The following is a 13,615-nucleotide window of genomic DNA, read 5'->3' as shown; positions in this document are numbered from 1 at the left end:
GGGAGCAGTTGAAACGGTCTGTCCCTTTGAGAAGTACCTACCCACTAGTGTGCTCATGATACAAACCCACCTCCTGGTACATCTTGTAAATGAAGTAGAGATTGTAGGATATGTCCATATGCGATGGATGTTCTTCTTGGAGTGCTTCATGAAAACTATGAAAGGCTTTGTGTGACAATGAGCTCGGCTAGAAGGTAGCATGGCTGAAGGCTAGTTGGTGTCCAAGGTATTAGTGCATATCTCATAGTAGCTACCAACGGTGGATTCGGACAACAATATGCTATGGTCGCTAAAAGATGATGATAGACTGATCGAAGATGTGATGGTTGGAAACAAGGTAGAAAAAATGATGGATGCTCTAATGGAGGAGAAAGTGAATTGTTTTTATATGTTGCACCATGCCTCCATGGAGATGATGTCATATTGCTGCGCATTCAAGGTGTGAAACCATCCAAAAGTCGTGTGTGTGATTTGATACTTTCTACATACTTAGTTGTTATGTTTGCTCTTTCATTCTATGCCGAAGACGGAGAAGAATAAGGAGTTTTGGTAGACTGGTAATTCAAGATGCAGTCTCATGAACCACTTTGATTATGACCAAGGGTTCGTTTGAAAGCCTATGGCAGTATAGGAGCATTCCCAATGGGCCAAGAGATACATGCTGAGATCATCCTAAGGGGCCTAGAAAGAGACCCTGTTGTTGGTGACATGCTCGTGGACATGTATGGAAAATGTGACTTTATCAAGGAAGGATGAGAAGCATTTGAGAAATTGACTGTCCATGATGTTATATCGTAGACAATAATGCTAGATGCCTATGTTCATATGTTATCTGCTTGAAAGCTTGTGTAACCATAGGAACAGGACAAGGTATGCATTCTGAAATTGTCATGAGAGGCTTAGAAAATGACATTCATGTAGGAAGCACACTTGTGGATGTGTATGCGAAAAGCTTCTCACTTTCAGAAGTGCAGCACACATTTGATAGGTTGCCAGTTCGAAATGCAGTCTCCTGGACTGCTCTATTTGCAGGCTTGGTCGATATTAAAAGGTATGATTAATGCTAAAATTGCCCACTTTCCTGGGGGGGAAAAGAGGAAGCTTTTCTAGAAAAAGGAGGAGCTTTTTGAATCGGGAAAAGGGGGGAAATCTGGTACTCTGCGGATCTACGAGGAAGAAAAAGGAGGGAGCTTTTTCAATCGGGGAGATATACTGTACTCTGCTACTCGATAAGGAAGAATTATGCTCGTGATGACAGAATTTTTCTGAACTACTGTAGATTTTAAAAAAAAATTCTCCCTTGCGACTCTTTCTCTCTACTACTTCGACTAGCAGTATGCTTCGACTTGAAGGAGAGGGGATCGATTAAGGAAACATAGCGAAGCATATCTTGGGGAAAACGAGGAGCTCTGCGGAAAATTTGGAGAACAGGGGAGCTCTGAAGGGGATCTCGGAGGTGACGAAGAAGAAAAAGCTATTGCTAGCTTTAAAGCTAGTGATGGAGGACATGGACGTTGCTCTGGGAGAGGAGATTGGATGAAGCGAACGCTGCTATGGGAGAGGAGCTGGGAGGTCGAGACGAAGAGATGCATATGTAACACTCAAAACGAAGGCATTGTTACAGATGAAGAAGTGCTAATCGAGGGGAAAAGACATTGTCTTTGATGGTTGCTGTAACGAATCAGAGATCAACATGAAGTAATGGAAATCAGAAGTTTAAAGGATTATAAGACATCGGCTTGCCACGCAGAGATCAGTTGGGCCATGCGTTTAGGATTGGGTGACTTCGGTCATCACCTTCAGCGTCAACATCGAAACAGAAAGGGGAAATGCCTGTGCTCGATATCAAAATTGGAGACCCTATTGCAAAATCTTCAAAACCAATGAACTGTCCTGCGCTCGTCGATTAGAAGAGGTGTCGGGAGAAAGCTTTCATGCAGGAAAGCCTTCTTTTTTTCCAACGGATCGTGTTGTGAATCAGAGGCAAACAGAGTCGTGGGAGAATCTTCCACTCTAGCCATGGCGCTTCCTTCCCAGCAGCGACGAAGAGAAGATACGACAGTATTTTCAACAAAGAACTGGAAGCGGATGCTATTGCTGAAGGAAAATTGTGACAGTGACTTCAACAAATGTCTAACACTATTGTAGACTGATGAGAAAATGATCTACTTACTTTTAAAAAAAATTCGGACTGACTAGAGTGACAAACCCCATCTCAAGCACACACAGAGAGAGAGAAAGAGAGAGAGAGAGAGAGAGAGAGAGAGAAGCATGGTAAATTTCATCCGCATAGCTTTTCGTGTGTTTTTACTGATATCTGAGTTCTGCATCGAGATGGGCGAATTTCTCTTTTGATTCGGTGCGCCTTCCCTTCCGACTTGATTAGTCTCGTGGCCTGAACAAACAAACAATCAGTCAAGGGTGTGATGCTTCTCTTTTGCTGGATGGGGATGACAGTGAGAAGTTTGTCTTTCCAAATGTCAACTCTTTACGGGGATTTGAAGTCATTGATCAAATTAAGAGTGTTGTTGTGGCCCAATGTGGAAACATTGTTTCTTGTGCAGACATCCTAGCATTGGCAGCAAGGGAGTCTATCAAACTGGCTGGGGGACCAACATGGAATGTCAATTTAGGAAGGAAAGACAGTAAAGCAGCATATAAGTTCCTTGTTGCATCCAGGCTTCCATCTGCAAGAGAGTCTTTGAATACTATTGCGGCCAAATTTGCTGTAGTAGGGCTTGATGACATAAAGGATGTGGTGGCCCTGTCTGGTGCACACACATTTGGTAAATCAAGCAGTATGCTTTCTTACAGGTTCTGATCAGAATGCAAACTTATAAGATATTATACCTATTACATAAGTGACGGAAGACAATCTCAGTGTTTTGGAAAGGCAAGAGTATTTTGAACAACCTACAGTTGTGGAAATTTCTCATGATATATCCATTGTACAAGAGGAACTTTTTGAACCTGTTCTGTATGTGTTCAAATTCTAGACTTTAGAAGAGCAACAACAATGAATAATTCTGCACCACGAGGTTTGAGCAGTTCAATCAAATTGACATGATTTGAAGAGCTATTCTCAGTTTTCATATTGCTCTTGAGAGGGTGGAATGGTTTTGTCAACTGTTGTAATCACAAATACTTGGACTCTAATAAGAGCTTGTATACATGGCATGGGTCAATTGCATAGATCACATGTGGTTTGTTATGATGTTTCTCTATGCTCAGAGATAACTTGGCAGTAATACAATTGTTACTTGGCATTTGGCATCATATTTGTCTTGATTATTTGCTTCAATTGATCTTTTATCTTGGAATTTCTCAAGAACCTCTGTGGTTGCGACATTGCTTTCGAAAACCCTTCGACAACGTGGCTTGCTAGGTACAAGCAAGCCAAGAAAGTTCGAGAAGAAGCACGATCTGAATTTTGAGGTAGTATGCGCCACCAACCGATTTGATATCCCAAGGGCATGGAGAAAATGCCACGGTTTATGTCTATGCGATGGTTGCATGGAGCTTTGATCGCAGCCTCTTGTGGAGGAGTGGAGGTCTCTACTGAGGTGGGGGAATTCTCGAGGGGATGCAGTCCAAAGGTGACCACATATTTTATAAGTTGTTGTATCTAGATTTTATATGTGACAACTAATTAACTGTTTCAATGTATAGTACAAAATATATAGTGCGGCATGGTCACATGGATGATAGTTTTGCATGGAGCGTATCAACAAAATGCGCTCCACAACGGATTGTGGTGTCATGGAAAAGTTTGAGTAAGAGAGCTGACGGTGAGCCATGGATCCAAACATCATTATGGAAGAGATGGAGTATTTTGGAAACTTGCAAAGTATTATCACGGGGATTACCCTAGCTTCTCCATGATCCTATTTGATGTGCAATGGTTCAAAGTGGTACTTGAAGGAGTTGGGGGAACTATTCAATAAGGTCCACCTGGATTTCTTGAAATAGATTCTGAAAAAAGATGGACAGATTTGTGCAACACATTTGTATTACTGGCCCATTGTGAATATGCACATGAACTCATGTTTTTTAAACTTTTATTACGACATGGTATATGTCACAAATGTTAAATCTCTCTTGTATGTGATTTTGAATAGGTAATTTTCTATCCAAACCCCCGGCAATCTCGATGATGGTATGTTGTTCCTTTAGCTCCCCGAAGTGCGAGAGTATATGATGAAAGCAATGTTCCCAACATAGATGAGGATAGTATGCAAATAGAGGAGCCGATATTGCAAGGGGTAGAGGCTGCCCAAAGCTTGGAGCATGTAGAGGAGGCAAAATCGAGTAACAATGATGGAAAGACAGCAAGCCAAGAATTCTTTGAGAACGAGGTGGACTCATCCTTTTGTGATGAGCTTTCTATCGACCTTCTACTCTAGAATATGCATTTTAAATAAGATCAAATGTTTTAGAGTTATATTATCGTGCTTCACTTGAATCTTTATATTGATTATGCTAACATCAATTTTTGTCTGTGCAAGTGACCTTTGTGGATATTTGGATAGTACAATGAGTCAAGGGATGAGTGATGAGGAGTTACAGGAGATCTTCACACGTATGTCTCCAAATGAGATGGCTCGATTCAAAGATATGGCAGACTAGGAGCTAGCTCAGGCATCATTAGGCCGTTGTGTTCGATCTACTTCGACACGCTCTGATGCATCGATTTCAAATAGATGAGGTTGACGCTCCAAACTTGGGCTAGATGGAGGGAGTGGTTCTTGGGAATGGTGCAGAGACGTAGGTGTGGTGAGCACGCGGTTGGCTTGAGATATGGGTGCTACTCCTTGCTCTCGTGCAGGTTCAAGAGAGTGTGGCTCAAGTGGTTATTGTGGAGGTACCGATGTAGTGTCTCCGCCTCATCGTTTTGCTGGATTTGTGTCACTTGTGGGATTTGTCACACCTGTGGAGATGTCTACTCCAGTTACTCTAGCTTTTGCTCAGTCGTCTGCAGGTGGCACCCCTATGGGTGCTACTCTAAGAGATACCACCCCCGTGGGTACACCAGATGTACAGGGGTCTCCTGGATATCCCCAGGAGCACGGTCGCAGGTGGGAAAGGACACATCTTAGACATACCCCAGAGGGGTATGGATACCTTGTAGATAATAGGATAGGAGCCGTCATCATGAACGATGAGGGGAGGAGGGTGATGGCTCACATGAGAGAATTGTGCCAATAAATTTTTCGACACAACGTCTTGGATCATTGGAAGAACATACCAGAGGGGAGCAAGGACTACATAGTAGCATCCTTGCATGAGGATTTTCAAGTATCCACCGTAGAGCAGATAGGTTCTCCATAGGTTGGATGATGGAGTGCATGTGTGCATACATGTCACACAGACGATCAGACGCATGCAAGGCACTTAAAAGTGGAGCCTCAGAACCGAGTGGCTAGATACAGATGATTGGTGCCAACTTAGGGACAAGGCTATAGATTCTCCATGATGTTAGAAACAAAGCGCACGAGGCAGTAAGGGCACGACTGGAGACAGAAGTGGTCCATCATCTTTCGAGTGGCGGCCACATGACTTATCTGGAGGACTTTGTAAGTTTTTCTTTTATTCTTTTTGCTTCCTTTTTTGCAATAGCACTTGTACTTATAATCGTATTTCTAACAGTTGTATTTTGTTTTCTTTGTAACACTCCATTACAAACCGTGATCCCACTGGCCTGGAGAGTCGATATACAGAGAGACACGATCTCATTGCATTGATCGATAGATTGTATGCACATGGCGGCACAGTAAGTCACTCATCTTTCTTGTCCGTAGTTACTAAATTTAATTAAAATGCATTATTGTATGATGGATTGATATGTAGTTTTTTTTTGCAAAGTTCGTTCTATGCACCTTTGCATCAGGACGAGCTTTTGGATGGCAAGGATCTATAGCTCGCACTTGAATTTGTGGAGCCCTCATCCTCTTCTTTTTTGGTCCTTTGATTTATGTAGCAATTTTCTATGCACTATGTTATTATCATCCTTTATATCTTGCCATGATTCCATAAGTGCTTTCATTAAGAGATCTTGTATCTATTTTATGTATCAGTCTATTTGTGGATTCAAGTACACTTTTCCTTCATTTTGACAACCATTGTATACCTTACTGTAACTTTTTGTATAGCCCAAATACATCACATGGTACTACATCTGCCCTGCCACAAAAAAAAATTTACGTAATTGTCGCTATTAGCATCGCAAATTTACTGCACGTGTTGCTATGCAAATAGAGACGGTTCTATGGCGTCGCTAATACTGATGTGTTTAGCGACGATGGGGGCAAGTTTTTTAATGAACATTTTCATCGCTTTGAATGTCGGTATGATGCTTGTATCTTATAGTGTTGATGCTTTCTTTGGTTGTTTGTGTAGATTAATTCGTGGGATTCGATGGGCTGAGTCGCCCTATCTTGTGGTCGCCAATGAGAGCATATTTTAAAGACCCTTTTTGAAGCGGAAAAAAGCTCGAGAGGCCGTAAAAGACCAAATTTTCATGCAAAATAAAGTGGTTTCCAATCGATAAGTTCGAGTTTTTCTAGATGGAGTTCAATGCCAGGAACCCAACGCAAGTCTCGGTTCGTCGATCGGAGTCCATTTGACCCCCCATTTAATACTCCCAAGGTTTTGCGTTATGAAGCAACTACATGATCTAGAAGCTAGAAAGTGTGTTATGGGTCTTAGATTTATGGATTTCAATGTCACGAAGCCATCCGGTTGCCAGATGGATCTTAAATCCGAGCTCGTTTGCCCCTCCAAAAGTGAAAATTTCACTTTGGTTGCAGTGTGAACACAAAGAGATGAACTAGATATTTTAAACTTAAAGCCTTAACCTTAATCAAAGAAACCCAATTTTTCAGTTGTGAGGAGGGAGGGGATGCAAATTTTTTTGTGGCCCATTTTTTTAAGAATCGTGGCTCACCGACGCTGGGGTAGAGGGAGAATTGACTGCACATCTCTGATTCACTCTCTCTAAGGGCTCCATTTTGGGGGTAAGCATATTGATTTTCATGAAGGGAATGAAAATTTTGATTTTTAGTCTTTCTCTCTCCTCCCTCCTCTCTCCTCTTGATGGCTATTCACGTGCATGATACTATGAGAGAAGGGGGTGGGGTTTGATAGATATTTTTATGAAATGATGGTACTGGAGTGGAGGAGATCGTAGATAAAAGTTGGAGAGAGAGTTAACAACAGAAAATAAGCATCAGCGGCCTTCCAACCATTAATTACGTACCTCCAAAACCGGGTTTCAATGCGTAAGCAATCATTTGATTCGTTTTATGAAACATGTTTAATGAAATTGTTTGTAAATGGATTTCTTTGATTAAAAATGTTGAAATTTATTAGAAATCTTGAAGAAAACCAATAGATTTAGTCATTTAATAATTTATATCAAAACACGCAAAACTTGCAATTATGTGATTTTCATGAAAATGATAAATTTTGAGGGTTTTGTTGTGATTTTTAGGTTCATATGGAGTAGAAATGAATATAAAATTGATGGACCTAAAAACGGGCCGGCACTGGCTCATGCACTAGCCGGGCCTCGTCACTACGCACAAGACAACGCCTCGGCCTCGCGGCCAGGAGCGTCTATCGAAATCTCTGCCTTCCTAAACATTGCGTTTGTAATACATTGTAGTCCAACTGATCCTAACCCAATATTACTCCTCAGAGGGAGTCCCTTTCACATAGCCAAAAGGCTCGAATCACATACACATGGGGTTCCTCCTACGGCTGAATGCCGTCAACCCTCTGCGACTCTCCTACACCCTGGGGAATTGGCCCCTCAGTGCGTCGCTCAACAAATGGACACATCGCACAAAAGTCGCTCAAGGTACCAAATAAGCGTATCCAGGAATGTACCATTGTCCTTACTTCTCTTTCCCCTAGACCCCACGACTAGCCTACAACATGGGTACCTCACTGCCTCTCATCGTAGGTCAGGTTCCAATAAACCAATTGCAATGCATGTCCAGGAGCTGGTCACTGATATTTTCTAAATTCTTTTCATGCTCTATGCATTTGGTGGATGCCTAGTGCTCAAACATTTAGCAAAACAGTATCGTGCACAAGTGCAAAAACATTCTTTTAATGGTTTCCAACTACCGTTCGTGCTTCGTTGCATGGGCCTAGCACCGAGGTGATCCTCGTGCTACTAAGCTCTTAATTTTAATTATCATCCATCCTAAATGCTATGCATAGAAATCAGCAACTTTCCCATCATCTCACATGGCATTTAGATATATTTCAACTCCTCTACCCTTCCCCGTTTAAATATTGCATCGTTGGATAGGTTTATGAGGCACTTTACCATCATTTTATGTGAAAAAAGTGGAAAAAGACATACTAGAACACGAAGGTGGGGTTGAACTGAGGCAAATCCTCATGCTTCAGTCCCCACAAACATTCACAAACATTGTTCTTATTTATCCTTATTTTTCAAAACCCAAAATGTATTTTTTCCCTATTTTTTAGGGTTTTTCCACCCTTTTCTTGTATTTTCCCTTATTTTTATTCATTATTTAATTACTGAAAATTAAGAACAGATTAGGGCTGTGGCCCTTAGTTCCTTCTTGCAGAAAAATGAAAGTTTAGTTGATGTTCCTATTTACTTCCCCATTTTTATGCCAAAAACCCATCATTTTCCCTTGATTTTTCATGTTTTTCGTGTTTTAATGTATTATTTTGAACCACAAGATGCATATTTTTCTGATTCTCTGATTATGACCAGCAAGAACTCATGGAAAACAGCAACATGAACAATTTCTAGCCCACATGAACAACATTTCATCAATCAAAAGCTATAGAATCTTAAATTTCCTTTGAAAATTTTAAATTACCGCTTATTTGCGTGTTTCGGGTTTCATGTCCATGGCTGCAAATTTGGAAATCAGTAGCATTCATGTCCAGCACAATCACCGATCACCATTTCCAGCCCGTGGAGCGATCCGATCCATGCCGGACAAGCCTCCATTATTCTTTCCTCTTCCTTCTTCTCCCCACATGAACTTGCCTTTAGAAGAGAGAGAGAGAGGAGAGAGAAAGACTGAAATCAGAGATCTTCAAAGAGAGCATCATTTGACGGGCGAAGGGCGGCGAAATGATTGGCATCCAGGAGGGAATGAGGGGCAATGATCATTGATAGGGGTTACTTGCAGGCTGGAGATGGCATCATCATCCATGGAGCGCAAATTTCGGGCGCAGTACGGCGCCTTCATCCTCCCCTTTCTCTCTCCACCATTTGATGCTAACTTTCATGTTGCATAAAATTTCTTGGGCTCCCAAGGGTCATGCCCACTTTGGCCAAAAATAAGTCCACCTCTTCGTATCTTGACCGCTTTCTTGGCCATTTCCCCGTTCGGACTCGGAATCGAGCTCTGAAAAATCCTGGGCGTCCAGCTTAGCATCCCGCATTGGCCAGTAGCTCTTGCTAACCCGCACGACTATCTGAAAAATTATGAAAAATCAACAAGTGTCGCTCGGGCGCCTTTAAAGCATTTTGACGCTTAAAATCGTCCTAGATTGAGCCGCCGCCTTTGACATTGAATATTCTTCCCTTGAGATTCATAATTTTTAGCTATTTTTAAGCACTTCCTGTCACCTAAATTCCGCTCTCATTGGCGACCACAGGATAGGGCGACTCAGCCCGTCGAATCCACGAACATATCTGCACATAAACAACCAAAGAAGCATCAAACTGATACAAAACAAATATATAATAAAACTCAGCACAATGTTCCCCCTACCCTTGGACAGAACCAAGGCATGACATCCACAAGGAGTAGGCCTAGCATCATCTAATAAAAGATCCGAAGTGAGTCACTGACCAGCTGCTCCAACACAGCCAAACTAAAAAACCTATCAAAGAGGTTGCCCTAAGTGGTAGTCTACACTACGTACCAACTAAAGACAACACAACTAGGAGCTCCTACAAGGCGAGGACTCCTATAGCCTGATCAAAGAATATTTTCTTTCAGTACATTTCTTCTTGTAGGGTTGTTATTGGATGAACATAGTTGGGCATGTAAAAAGGAGGGAGCTGAGCGTAGTGACCCAAGGAGAACAGGGCATCGACCTCAGGACCTGTCTCGGCACCCCAAGAACCTACCAAGCCCTCGCAAGGCGACACTGAATCCTTTTCTAATGCTCACTTTTATTTTCGCTCCAACCTTCCTTGTTTTCTCATCATTTTTCTTCAGCAAGAAGCCACCCCTAGGAAGACAAGGTATCGGCCCCAGGTCTGACTCGTCCCCAGGAACCTACCAGGCCTTCGCAAGGCAATGATCAACTGCTTATATATTTTCATTCCTTTTCTTTTCTTTGATAGGGGTTAGAACCCCTTTTTACACACCTTCGTATTTATATTCATCTTTTAGGCTGTCTAGGGTTTCTTGGCATCATCATCATTAGCTTCTGGCAGGCTTCTCTAACTACCTCACTACTAACAAGAACTCCTAGAACGGCTGCCTAGCAGGCTAGCAGAACAGGGCCACTAGGACTTCCTTCTAAAACAGGTCTTTCGGTGCCTGACAATGTCCTTACAGGAGGCAATGACTACTCCGACCTCCCTCAAACATACTCAACCTAAACCTGAGACTTCATGCCTTGGTGGCCGGTCCCCAACAAGAATGTGTCCCCTCGACAAGTACAAATACACATATAACAGGAAAGAAAGGTACTCGTAAAGGAGAGGTATCACCTGGATTGGCCACAAGAAGCTTCCATCGCAGCAAAGGCTCCTCCAGGCTCCACAAAATTCCACGAACCGCGAAACCTGTCCAGCACAACACTTAAAACAAAAAACCCGATTAAACGCACCCGCACTAGACAGGGGAATGGCCCTCTTGGCCTAATGAAATGAAACACTTCACTACAAAACTGAATTGGCTCTCTTGGCCTAATGAAATGAAACAATACTACATAATATCCTCCTGGAAACAACTATGATAGACATCAAAGCATACCATTCCCAGGGGAACAAAGGCTCGTAGCCCCTAGACTAGGTGCATTAGATTATGACCTATCCCTCCTGCATATATTGCAAGAGGTGTTCGCATCACATGTCGTCGAATCAGTCTGTGGGTCCAAGATAATAAAGGCAGATGAGTCTCGCTTACCCTCTGCATCACCCAGATCAACCATCGTCTGCCAAAGAGGGCATGTTCAGAAAGCATACCCCACAAATGACCAGGTCCTGTCTCAGCATCAATAGATATATCGGGACAAGGGCCACAATTAAAGAAGAGGTCTTCTTCATACGCAAAATTAGCCAAAGAATCGGCAAACTGATTCCAATTCCAAGGAATCAGCTGAAAAGACACTCTATCGAATTCGTCTAGCAGGGCTATGGCAGTATGATGGTACATACAAAGGATGGGATTACGTACCATGTATGTCCCATTGAGTTGATTTAAAACCAACTGAGAGTCCCCTTTCACCAACAACTAGTGGATACCACCCTTCTTTGCAATATTCAAACCCATAATCAGGGCTTTGTATTCTGCCATATTATTGGTAAAATTCACCCCGAGATAAGCAGCTAACTTCATGACAATGCGTCGTCGGGGGTCTCGGATGACAACTCCTACACTTCCTTTTTTGCATGGACCCCTGGACGCCCCATCAAAGTACAAGGTGTACGTCCATAAAGGGTTTACATATCCCGCCATCCGGAACTCTACTCGTAATTATGATAATCGAAACTCAGCATATTCAACGGGTGGACTGTAGGCTCCATCCCTCCATCATCATTGAATTCAACAGGGATGCTCGTCAAAATTTGTAGGCAGTGATGGCAGAAGACCTTGATCTCCCAAATAAATGTCCCGCCTTCTTGCTCAATCACCTTGTATCCTTTGCTCCACCAAATGAGCTTTCCCTGATGATACCTCTGTTCTAAATATGGGTGTTCTAAATAAGGGATCAGACGACCCATCAACCTCTATCACAATTTCCTTGCAGATGTTTGATCGATCTCGCCTAGACTTGCAAGGCAGTCATAGCATTAGTGCAATCAGAAATAATAAGGTTTAATCTTATTAAGATTAACCTTATTTTTAAATTCTATCCCCTCAAGGTCAGCTAACAAAACTGTGGATTTATTCTTTCCTATTCTAACGATCCTATAGGGCCCATCCCATTTGGGTTCTAGCTTGCCTGGAAATAATTCACGTCGTGCGTCATAATACAGAACAAGCTGTCCTTTCTTGAAGGTGTATTTCTTGGCTTTGATGTCGTGTAACTGCTTCATTCGGCACTTCGCCACTTCTTGGTGCAATAAGCTCTGTAGTTTAAGCTCATCTAAATGTGCTAGTGTCGTCAAGCGCTCAAAAAGTGCATCTTCATCGCTCAAAGAATGATTGATGGCAAACCGAATAGTCGGCAGCTCAATTTCTAAAGGCAATACACACTCCTCCCCATATACTAACTTGAACGGGGTATGGCCAGTGGCTCGTTTGAAAGTCGTATTATAAGCCCACACTGCCACGTATAACTTTTTATCCCAATCCCGTTTCTTTTCCGACACAATTTTGGACAAGATGCCCCCCACAAGCTGCTTGTTGGTGCTTTCAACTTGCCCATTGGCTTGCGGATTATATGGGGTTGTCTTGTTATGCTTAATTTGCCACATCTCTGTCAAACCTTTAATCACCTTATTCAGAAAATGGGTTCCGCGGTCCGACACTAATTCTTTCGGCGGACCAAACCGGCATATTATCTGCTCTAAAAGGAAACTAGCGATTTCTTTAGCATCATCTTTCCTTGTTGCACGTGCTTCTGACCACTTTGTGAAGTAGTCAGTTGCGACAATGATGTACCTCTTTTGCGTAGTCGACGACGGAGTAATAGGACCCACAAAGTCTATTCCCCACTTCTCAAATGGAAGTATCGCCATAATAGGGGTGAGTGGTCGTTTCCTATTCTCTCGACTATCATGTCGTTGGCAAATATCGCATCGCTTAATATACGCAAATGCATCCTGGAAGATGGCAGGCCACCAATAACCTGCTCTTAAAGCCTTTTATGCTATAAGCCATCCAGCAAAATGGCCACCGCAAGCAGAATCATGGCATTCTTCCAAAATAAATGGCACCTCGTCAGGCATCACACACCGGCGATAGATATCATCAACCCCTTGCCGATATAATGTACCTGCGATCAAAGCAAACTTTAACGCCTGCTGCTTAATTTTCCTTCTCTCAGCTTTAGATAATTCGGATCCCGCCTCTCCCATTGATAAATAATGCGTTATTGCAGCATACCAGGAGGGAATAGATGCCGTATCTATTTTAAATAACAACTCCATATCACTACCTTCAGCCACAGATTCTTTTGGCTCCCCAAAGTCCACAAGACATTCCACGATGCCTTGCAACCTTGGTGGCTTACTCCTGATTTCGTAGTCAAATTCCTGCAAAGTGATCAACCACTTTGCTAGACGATCGAGCGGTTGTAGCTTATTCATCAATAATCGAAGCCCCTCCGCCTTCGTATAAAGCACGACTTTCTCATAGAGAATATAATGCCTGAATTTCTTGGTCCCAAAGACCGTCGCTAGACACAATTTCTCCATGTAAGTATAATTGATTTC

General features: G+C 42.5%; 1 pseudogene; it reads left to right on the top strand.

Moving 5' to 3' along the window:
- The first annotated feature begins 2,019 nt into the window (after positions 1–2,019).
- On the top strand, positions 2,020–2,821 carry LOC148026149 (peroxidase N pseudogene; annotated as a pseudogene).
- Positions 2,822–13,615: the final 10,794 nt, after the last annotated feature.

The sequence above is a fragment of the Lygodium microphyllum genome, chromosome 14 (genome assembly GCF_053477565.2).
Source record: "Lygodium microphyllum isolate KBCC chromosome 14, Lygodium_microphyllum_v1.1.10, whole genome shotgun sequence".
NCBI lineage: Eukaryota > Viridiplantae > Streptophyta > Polypodiopsida > Schizaeales > Lygodiaceae > Lygodium > Lygodium microphyllum.
This window is presented reverse-complemented; position numbering and strand designations above follow the sequence as displayed.